We start from the raw sequence: 10,830 nt of genomic DNA on the forward strand, positions 1-10,830 counted from the left end.
AGCAGAGGACTGCCTTATCGGCATCAGTGGGAGAGGAGGCCCTTGGTCCTGTGGAGGCTGGATTCCACAGGGTAGGGGAATGCTAGAGGGGTGAGGTGGGAGTGGGTGGGTGGGTGGAGGAGCACCCTCATAGAGACAAAGGGGAAGGGTGTGGGGTGGGGTGGGGTTGCAGAGGGAAAACTGGGAAGAGGGACAAAATTTAAAATGTAAATGAATAAAATGATAGATAAATAAATAGAATGGCATCAGTGTAAATTAGTTAAATATACACAACTATGAAATACTCAGAACCAGGCAGATCTGAAAGGAAGGTGCAGAGACCCAGATGTGATTATTGCTGAAAAGTAAGGAATTCTTCCCCACCTGTTTTCCCTGAGACCCATGGGAGATCTGTGCACAACTGCTTGGGTGACAGAAACATCCCAGCAGTTGTTTCCAGAGCGTGAACACTGTGCTCGTGGGAGACCACCTGGCAGTGTGTGTGAAAACCAATCTCAGGTCAAGGCTGCTTCATCCCCAGTTTCATAGCCTACTCTGCTGGTACATATTGCTAGACCAACATCCACCACTGTGAGAGTATCCTGATTTCAGACAGGAAACAATGAGCAGCAGTAAATTATGAACTGGCATCTACTCTCCATGCCCCGGATTAAAGGAACATTGGAAAAGATATAAAGTCTCAAATACTGGCAGAGCAATCAAATTAGATTGTGATCAGGTGTCTCCCTAACACTGGTGAGCAGAAAAATCTATAAATAATAAGCAAATCCAAATCTGAATCGTTATTCATGGTCTCCCTGGGGATGTGCAAGGCACATGTATTAGCATACCCAGCTTACTGGTGTTCCACGGAAGCCCTTCACTTACAAATGAAGAGTTAATAAGATTCCACACACCCACAGAGGGCTGAATTGTAATAGGAGTCCTTTTATCTACCATACTGCAAGCAAGGAAATACTGATATCCTAGTTAGAGCCATGCAAATAGTTCTCCTGGTGTACTCTCATTCTCCAGGACAGTGTGTGCACTTGAGTAATGCCTCATTAATTAGGCTGGCACTAAGTAGAAGGGTGTGGTGGTGAGGTTGTAGAAGAAGGAATGCCTCCAGCATAACAATTGTGGAAAGTAGATGCCATTAAACCCTGCATTTACCATGGGATTTGTCTACTGATGGGAATGGGGGATCTGGGGACAATCAGCTAGAATGGAGGTTTGTCAGAAAACAAGACCATGGTGCATCAAACAGGAGCAGCTAGTCTCTGCCTGCTGATTCATCACACACATGTTTGTCCAAGCTGGATGGATAAAGCTGAGGTCTGGAAATGGACTTAATTAGAGACAGACAAAGAGAGTCTTGGTAATGTTTCTGCCTGGACAATCAGAGTATCTGTTTGAACAATTGCATTCAATCATGGAGACCTTGAAGCCTTTTACTTGGAAGCATTGGTTTTACTCGCTGAACAGGCAAAGCTGGTTTTCACCTTGCTGACATTCAGTTTACAAACTCCACCCTCTCCACAGAAGGTAGTGCAGGATGCTGCATTAGCCACTCTGATTGCACACACAGCAGAATCTGGGATGGGCATATCATAGAGGACAAACAAATGCTTGCCTGTGTACTTGGTTTCTTCTATGCCATCAGGGTGGGATACTAAAAAGCTATAATTCAAACAAACAAGCTAAGCAAGGTAATCATACGTTGTGGGTGATCAAGCTACTTTCCAGGGGAACCCCTAACACTTGGGTGACTGTGGTTATCATAGACTCGGTTCCCAATTGTTTTGTTTTGATAAGATCATTATATAACAAATGTTTGAAATGTTCTTGTAAAGACTGTTCCAGCAATGTCCCCCACTGAACAAATGGATCAGTCTTTTCAGCTACTTCCTTGACAGGAAACTAGTGGCTGTCACCTCCTTGTCAGGAGCATTTCAATAGCATCTATATCTCTCTTCCCTTTTGTAAAGGTAGATACTAGGTTAAGCCATGGTGGGAATATTAAACTTTCAGATCATAATGTCTAAATGATGATACAGAGTTAAAAAACTCATACTGCACAGTCAAAATTAGGTCCACATAGAGTTTAGAGTTTAATTTTCTCCTGTATGAAGGCCCACCATAGGTGCCAGTATTGAGAGTCATGGTTAAGAAATGGTTGGACTTTAATCCCAGCACTCAGGAGGCAGAGGCAGGCAGATTTCTGAGTTCGATGCCAGCCTGGTCTACAAAGCGAGTGCCAGGACAGCCAGGGCTATATAGAGAAACCCTGTCTTGAAAACAAACAAACAAACAAAACAAACAAACAAAAAGAAATGGTTGGACTCACTTTCTCTCTGCTCTTTTTCAGACTGGTGTATACCATGACACATTTCTGTGACCCAGTGGTCTGATGAGGAAGAGAATGTTCACCAGCCTTGATATCTTTATAAGGCTGAAGGATCATCTGGTCCTTATTACTTATGATGGGTCTGTGACAAGACAAAATATAAAGGAAAACGCGAGGCTTACGTGCTCTAACTCTGAGCAGGTGAGAATGTGAGAAGGAGACCCTGAGCTCTAGGGACTGAACTGCTCTGTCACCTACATGTTGGAGTCATAAATGTGGCTCATAAAGACAGAGAGCAGCAGTGAGAGGGAACAGGACAGGAACAGTCCTAGTAGAGATGGCTCCCTCGGGCTCTGCTTCCGTTCCCTGAAGCCTGTCGAGTTGTCATTTTCTGGCCATATTTGTACAAGACTCCTCTTTTTTCTGGTAACAAACCCTTTTAACTTAAGCTACCATATTGGCTTGGTACCATTTGAAATCAGTAAGTCCCAAATTGGTATGATCTATGTTAAGACGGCTCTGTCTAATAAGTAAGCAGAAACTAAGGTCTTTGCTAAAGTCTGAGAGCAGCCCATACCAAGCTTGCATTAGGATTACATCTAATGCAATCCCCAACCTTTCCGTTCCAACAAGTCATTTTTCTTACTTCCTCAACAATACGCTCCTTAATGTGCCATGAAATTTAAATTCTATAAAAGCCAGGGTTGACAGCAGATGCTGGCGAGGATGTAGAGAAAGAGGAGCACTCCTCCATTGCTGGTGGGATTGCAAGCTTGTACAACCACTCTGGAAATCAGTCTGGCGGTTCCTCAGAAAATTGGACATAGTACTACGGAGGATCCCGCAATACCTCTCCTGGGCATATATCCAGAAGATGTTCCAACCGGTAAGAAGGACACATGCTCCACTATGTTCATAGCAGCCTTATTTATAATAGCCAGAAGCTGGAAAGAACCCAGATGCCCCTTAACAGAGAAATGGATACAGAAAATGTGGTACATTTACACAATAGAGTACTACTCAGCTATTAAAAAGAATGAATTTATGAAATTCCTAGGCAAATGGATGGACCTGGAGGGCATCATCCTGAGTGAGGTAACCCAATCACAAAAGAACTCACACAATATGTACTCACTGATAATTGGATATTAGCCCAGAAACTTAGGATATCCAAGATATAAGATACAATTTGCTAAACGCATGAAACTCAAGAAGAATGAAGACCAAAGTGTGGACACTTTGCCCCTTCTTAGAATTGGGAACAAAACACCCATGGAAGGAGTTACAGAGACAAAGTTTGGAGCTGAGACAAAAGGATGGACCATCTAGAGACTGCCATACCCGGGGATCCATCCCATAATCAGCTTCCAAACGCTGACACCATTGCATACACTAGCAAGATTTTGCTGAAAGGACTGTGATATAGCTGTCTCTTGTGAGACTATGCCTGGGCCTAGCAAACACAGAAGTGGATGCTCACACTCAGCTATTGGATGGATCACAGGGCCCCCAATGGAGGAGCTAGAGAAAGTATCCAAGGAGCCAAAGGGATCTGCAACCCTGTAGGTGCAACAACATTATGAACTAACCAGTACCCCGGAGCTCTTGATTCTAGCTGCATATGTATCAAAAGGTGGCCTAGTCGGCCATCACTGGAAAGAGAGGCCCATTGGACTTGTAAACTTTATATGCCCCAGTACAGGGGAATGCCAGGGCCAAAAAGTGGGAGTGGGTGGGTAGGGGAGTGGTGGGGAGGGTATGGGGGACTTTTGGGATAGCATTGGAAATGTAAATGAGGAAAATACCTAATAAAAATATTTAAAAAAAAGCTTTTTATGCTTTCTTAGTTATGGTCAAACAAAATTCAATTGATTTAAGACTTTTTGCTTGTGGGTCATAAAATCTACCACTATTACAGATATCCATCAGCCTGCACCATTTAGTGAATTCAAGGAGAAGACAAATGAACCGTGGGTATTTTTAACCACTGCCACTGAAGCAGGACACTGGGTTGTAGAGAAAACATTTCTGGAATTGAAACATGGAGAAAAGGATAATGTAAGATATATTTGGCAAAGAGAAGGAGATGAGTATCCTTTATAAGGTGTAAGAAGTTAAAGAATAAAATCTACACATTATTCACTATATTGGCTAGTTTTATGTCAACTTGATACAACTTAGAGTCTTCAGAGAGGAGAACTCTTCAATTAAGGAAATGATTCCATAAAGTCTAGCTGTAGGCAGGCCTGTAAGACATTTTCTTAATTAGTGACTAGTGGGGAAAGACCCAGCCCATTGTGTGTGATGCCGACCTTGGGTTGGTAGTCTTGGGTTCTGTAAGAAAGCAGGCTGAGCAAGCCATAGGAAACAAACCAGTAAGCAGCGCCTCTCCGTGGTCTCTGCATCAGCTCCTGCCTCCAGGTTCCTTTGATGATGAACAGTGATGTGGAAGTATAAGACAGATAATCCCTTTCTCCCCAGCTTTCTCTTGGTTGTGATGATTCAAAATTAAAACTAAGAGAGTCACCTTTTCATATCTGAGATATTAAGAAGATGAATGAAATAGATTTTCTTTGTATCTTTGAAATAAAAATATACTGGAAGCACCCCCTGTACATTAATAATGGTCTAATGACTTGAAATTGCACCATTTGTTTTTAAGGTTGGAATTTTAAGGATAAGTAGTATATTCTTTGTTCAAGAAAAAGCTGGTCAAGACCATGGATGAATCTCCAGGGAGTCGAAGGTTAACTTTCTTCCTGAAAAGTCAGGGGCAGAACTTACCTTAGAGCCATTAATTCTTATTTGAATGCCTGCGGCTGTGTGAGTGCAAACCAAATTATAGTGTCCACCAAAGGACGAGTCCTTCCAGATAGGAGATGTGCTCTCTTGGTGCCAGGTTGTAATATCACTCCTCTGGACCCATCTCACTGGTTAAGTCACTCGTCTAGAATATACTAAGCTTGGGGTTTCACTTGCCCACCAACTTCAGGTTCTCTAAGACCAGGTCTGAGACTGGGCTGTTTATTTAATTTCTAACATGGCATCTCATGATTGACATAGAGGCACAAACACTAAGGTTCAGGAGGTTTCGAAATGCAACCTACCCTGCAAGATGCAGGCATTGTTCTAAGAATTAGTACTGCCAAGAGAGATGGGGCTGGTCCATGAAGAACACAGAAGCCTTCAATCTTGCCTCTCCTCTTACCAAGGAGTCAGCTTGTAGATTTTGAGCGCCCCTTGTGTACCAATTAGTTAAAAGAAAAGTTCAAGTTTTATACTTCAGACCTGGCTGTCCATGTGGCTTTGGCAAAGTTGTTTTATTACATTACGCCTTGGTTTTCATCTTTGTAGGAAGAGATACTAAGATATCTGCTTCTGTAGCTCTGGATGAAAAAAGAACGTATTTGATATAAAATAAGCACCCAGCAGCTCTAGTTTTTATTATGAAGTTTTAGAGCTTATTTTATTTATTATAATTTTGTGTGTGTGTGTGTATGTGTGTGTGTGTGTGTGTGTGTGTGTGTGTGTGTGTGAGAGAGAGAGAGAGAGAGAGAGAGAGAGAGAGAGAGAGAGAGAGAGAGAACGAACTTGTGAGAGTGCAGGCAAGGGTGGAAGGGTGGAATACCTCCAAGGACAGCCTTTCCTAGTGTGGATTCCCAGGACTGAACTCAGGTTGCCAGGCATGCGTGGTACTGCTCTCAGCCACCGTGCTGAACGGTGCTCTTGATTCATTGTTGATGCTAAAGGGACGTCTATAGGGATTTTCCAGCACTCTATAATATTCTGGGCTCAGAAGCTTCCAGTGCTGTTGAAATCCAGAAGAAGAGCTTCTCTCACATCCCCAATGAAAGTCTGGGGCCGCTGGTAGGCTTGTGGCATCAGTAGGACTGTGGAACATAAAAATATAAGAGCCAAATCTTGCCAATTATCTGCTGTAGGAGCTAGCCTGTATGTCCTACTCTGTAAGATACAGGCATTATGAGAATTACTACTGCCAAGAGGGATGGGGACAGTCCATGGAGAACACAGAAGGCTTCAACCTTGCCTCTTCTCGCCAATGAGCCAACTTGTAGACGACTGTGTGTCAAGATGCCTACCCATTGAAGGAGGCATGAGAGCATCTGTTCTCATGTGCTTATAGTCTAGCAAGAAAGTGACAGACTGATAACACAACACGACAAAGCTCAGTGCTGCAGCAGAGTGGGGCTGGCTGACAAGGTCCACTGGCAGTGCTCAGAGAGGTTGCTTTGAGGAATTATTTTAGTCAATGACTAGAGGACAGAAGGTTGTGTTCACTAATAATGTTTGCGAGACTGTTAACCTGCAAATGGAAAAGACATTTCCAAAAGATACAGAGACAGCTATCAACATCAGTACAGTGTTTCCTCTTCCAGCAGAAGAACTGGCTTCAGAGGCCGACAGCAGTGTATAAAGCCGAGCACAGTGATGTGTGCTTACAGATATAGCATCTAGGAGAAAGACGCTCATGGACACCCTGACCCCAGGTCACTGGCCAGTCTGTCTAGCCAGCCACAAGTTTCAGGTTTCTTGAGTGACCATGTCTCAGAATAAAAAGATGGAAAGGAGTGGGGAAAGATACTGGAGTCTGTCTCTGTTCTCCACACACATGTACACACATCCATACTAACAAGTTCAAAAATAACACACACACATACACACACTATGGAAAAGAATAAGAAAAATAGGAAAACTGAATGCACAGCTCTAAAATGTATAAAGTGATTTTAAAAGAACAAAGTGTGGGTGAGGAGCAGCGGTTTGGAGAGAGAGAGAGAGAGAGAGAGAGAAAGAGAGAGAGAGAGAGAGACAGAGAGAGAGAGACAGAGAGAGAGAGACAGAGAGAGAGAGAGAGAGAGAGAGAGAGAGAGAGAGAGAGAGAGAGAGAGAGTTGGGACAGCTGATAGCTGTGGCACTGTTCATTTCCCAACTCACCGGATTATCTCAGACCTACACCTACGCTCAGGTGTCCATGGAAATCCCCCATCTCACTGCCACCTTCGAGTCACCTCCTTCTCTCTCTTATTCTGCCATTTTGTTTTGTTTGTAAATGTGTTGTTCTGATGTAGCCAAGCATATGCATAACACTTACAAAACCATGAATAATCAACCAATTTTAATTAAAGTCATCTTTAATTGCTAGACACAGTCTCTGATCACGGTGATGAAAGCATTCTCTGATCAAAGCAGATGAAATTCCAACAAGCAACCTTGACAATCTGCTTAAGAGTAGCAGTGAGCTCCAATGTTGCTTGAATTTTTGTTACATGCCAGGCACTATGGTAAATACCTGTGCCTGTGTGTCTGTGTGTCTGTGTGTCTGCCTGTGCATGCAAGTGCATAGCTCGGAGGTTGACAGGAGGTGAATTTATCTATCACTCTTCACCTTAGTTTTTGAGATAGGTTCTGCCACAGAACTTGGAGTTGGCCAGTTTGGCTTCACTGGCTGACCAGCAAGCACTGAGGATCAAGGATGGGCTGTCTGTCTCTCCTGGGACTAGGATTTCAGATGGACCCCTTCTTCTCAGGTTTTATGTAAGTATTAAGGATTCAAACTCAGGTACACTGAGCCACGCACACTGAGCCGCCTCCCCAGCCCACTGATTCCCATGCATCTTATGCCTGTGCAAGATCCCATTTTCTAAAGGACACAGCTAAGATTTGGAGAACGTAAGCAGCTTAGTTTGCTTACAATTACAGTTAATAAAGGGTGTCGCTGGAATGCACACCCACACAGTGTGGCCTCAGAATCTTCATTCTTAACCCAACTGGGGATTTATCACAAGAGCATCCATTTGATCCTTAGAAGTTGCTTTTAAAACAGCCCCAATGCTGTACCTTTCTTGGCCTCTGAAACTGGCCTCGGTGAAGACAAGACAGGATTTCTAGGGGGTCCCTGGACCCATGGAGAGCTGTTCACTTGCAACCCTGGGCTACTCATGTGGAATGCAAGCTTCTCAGAGCAGGGATAGGTTCTGAAACGCCCTCCTTTCCATGGACATGTGCAGTAGAAGGGCCTTCCTGATTTTAGGTTTGAATTTTTGCTCAAGCCTTAGAGAAAGAATTATTTATGCTCTCAGGTTAATCTTCAAAACTTTATTACATGTTAGAAATTTTCCATGATTTGGGTAAAGACAAGCCCCTACCTTTTTGTCCCTAGTCACACTTGAGAAAATGGGCACTATTGAGCAGCTATTTGATTGCTATGCTGTTCATGTAAAAAAAAGAAAATAAAATGCAAATGTTCTCTGCACAGCATTAATATTATAATAATGAATCAAAGCCAAAATTTTCTGGTATCTCTAAAAGTAATGATAGGGAGAGTACATAGTATCAAAATTATGATATTTGAAGTTGATGGGAAAATTCTAGCCCTTCAGTTTGACAAGTGTTCCATTATGAAATAGAAAACAATACATCAAACAAATTATTTTCCATCATGTCCAGAAAATTCCATTAATTTATTTACCTGTTCCTATGGCAACAGAAAATGAAACAGGCTGAGTCTATGGGGTTAGGTATAAAATAAAATTACTGAAATCAATTATTTCAAATTACATTTGAATTAACTTGATGGTTTATCCACAAAACAACGATGGGGTATAATAATGGTGTGAGACTGAATTACATATGTTTCCTGTTTCCAAAAATAGGAGGGCTAGATGCCAGCACTGTTTGAGCTCATGTTCTGAGGCTAGCTGGATCTATGCTGTACTCTCTAAGGAACATTTTATCCATTGAAAAGTCCAAACTGCTAATTTGACGGGGTTTTGACAACATCTCTCTGTTCATCTCTGTCTGTCTCTGTATACCTCTGTATGTCTCTGTATATCTCTGCTTCTGTATGCCTCTATATTCCTCTTTATCTCTGTACCTCTCTCTTCCTCTCCCTTTCCCAGTCCCCTTTCCCTTTCCCTCTCCCTCTTCCTCTCCCTCTCCCTCTCCCTTCTCCCTTCTCCCTTCTCCCTCTCCCTTCTCCCTTCTCCCTTCTCCCTCTCCCCACCCTTGTCACTGCACATTCATATAGAGGACAGAGATCAACCTCAAATGTTGTTCCTTTGGCATCAACTACATTGTGTTTTAAGGCAGGGGGTCTTCTTGATCTGGAGTCACTGAATAGCTGGGTTGTAGGTTGAAGCATTCTTTTCTCCATCTCCCAATGCTATGATGACAGTAATGCACCATCATGCCAGACTTTGGGATTGTTTGTTTGTTTGTTTGTTTGTTTGTTAACCATGGGCTCTGAGAATCAAACTCAAGCCTTCATGCACTTGTGCGTGCATAGCAAGATCTGCACTGATGGAGCTATCCCCACAGGTCCTTGGTGATAGCTTGAAATAGTCAGCATAAAGCCAACTCATCATAAGAAAACAAACAAAACAGGAGCTCTATGACAAGCTAAGTTGACAGTAAAAATTAAAAGTGGTTCGCAGCCATGTCAAAGAACAGAGGAGGGGTGAGAGGGTGAGCAAAGGGGCTCTCGGAAACAGAAGCTGCTTGTGTGACACTCCAAGGCACACACATGGCATTACACACTTGTCCAAACCCAAAGAATGGATAATACCAAGAAAGAGTAAAGCTTAACACTGATTATGGAATTTCGGTAATAACGAGAACAATGAGATGTTGAAATACACTGAAAACAGTAAAAACTGTGTCATTCTGATGCAGAGCATTGAGGGGATCCACGGGGATGCGCCCTGTGCTTTCTACTCTGTATGCTGTGAATGTAATGTGCTGTAGAAGTTAGGGATTAGGTAGTCAAACTGATACTTCCGTATTTTGCTTACTTATCACTAAAGCCTGTATCAACAACTTACCGTTAAAAACAGTATTTTGGGGGTGGGGTCTTCCTCGGAGGAGGGGTTTTCTTTAAAAAAGAAAAAAGTAAAGAAAAAGAAAAAAAATGACCAAGAAAATGTGTCATTGAAAAACAAAACAAACAAAACAACAGGAATCCAGTTTTGAAATAAAAGGGAAAGTCTGTCTTACGATTCTAAGAGGCCATTTTAAACTATGCTTATTTTCCATAAAGGTAGATTTGCATGTTTAGTGAAGGGTAACTGCAGGGAAGGCGAACATAAGGCATCAGGAGTCAAAATAGCTGGAGAACAAAGGGAGGAAAGATTGAACCACGGAAGATAAAAACAAACAAGCACACAAAACAAAACAGCAACAAACAACCCAACCAGGGGGCTGGAGAGATGGCTCAGCAGTTAAGAGCACGACTGCTCTTCCAGAGGTCCTGAGTTCAATTCCTAGCAACCACCTGGTGGCTCACAACCATCTGTAATGAGATCTTCTTGTGTGTCTAAAGAGAGCTACAGTGTACTTATATATAATAAATAAATAAAGCTTCAAAAAAGAACCCAAGTAAATAGGTCATGACAGGAGGTGATGAAGAGACCAAGCTTGGAATCTTCATCCTTTACCTGATCTCTGATGGTGGGGCTAGAGAACCAGGAGTTTGTGTAACTCTTGAT

At 42.6% G+C, this 10,830-nt stretch overlaps 1 long non-coding RNA gene across 1 annotated transcript in view; it reads left to right on the forward strand.

Moving 5' to 3' along the window:
• The window catches only part of Gm31301, a 120,560-nt gene extending 118,178 nt beyond the window's left edge, over nucleotides 1-2,382 (forward strand). Inside the window, exon 4 of the long non-coding RNA XR_386801.2 lies at nucleotides 2,348-2,382. This is a non-coding gene — a long non-coding RNA (predicted gene, 31301). The remainder of the gene's footprint in view (nucleotides 1-2,347) is intronic.
• The last annotated feature ends 8,448 nt before the right edge of the window (nucleotides 2,383-10,830 follow it).

The sequence above is a fragment of the Mus musculus genome, chromosome 19 (genome assembly GCF_000001635.26).
Source record: "Mus musculus strain C57BL/6J chromosome 19, GRCm38.p6 C57BL/6J".
NCBI lineage: Eukaryota > Metazoa > Chordata > Mammalia > Rodentia > Muridae > Mus > Mus musculus.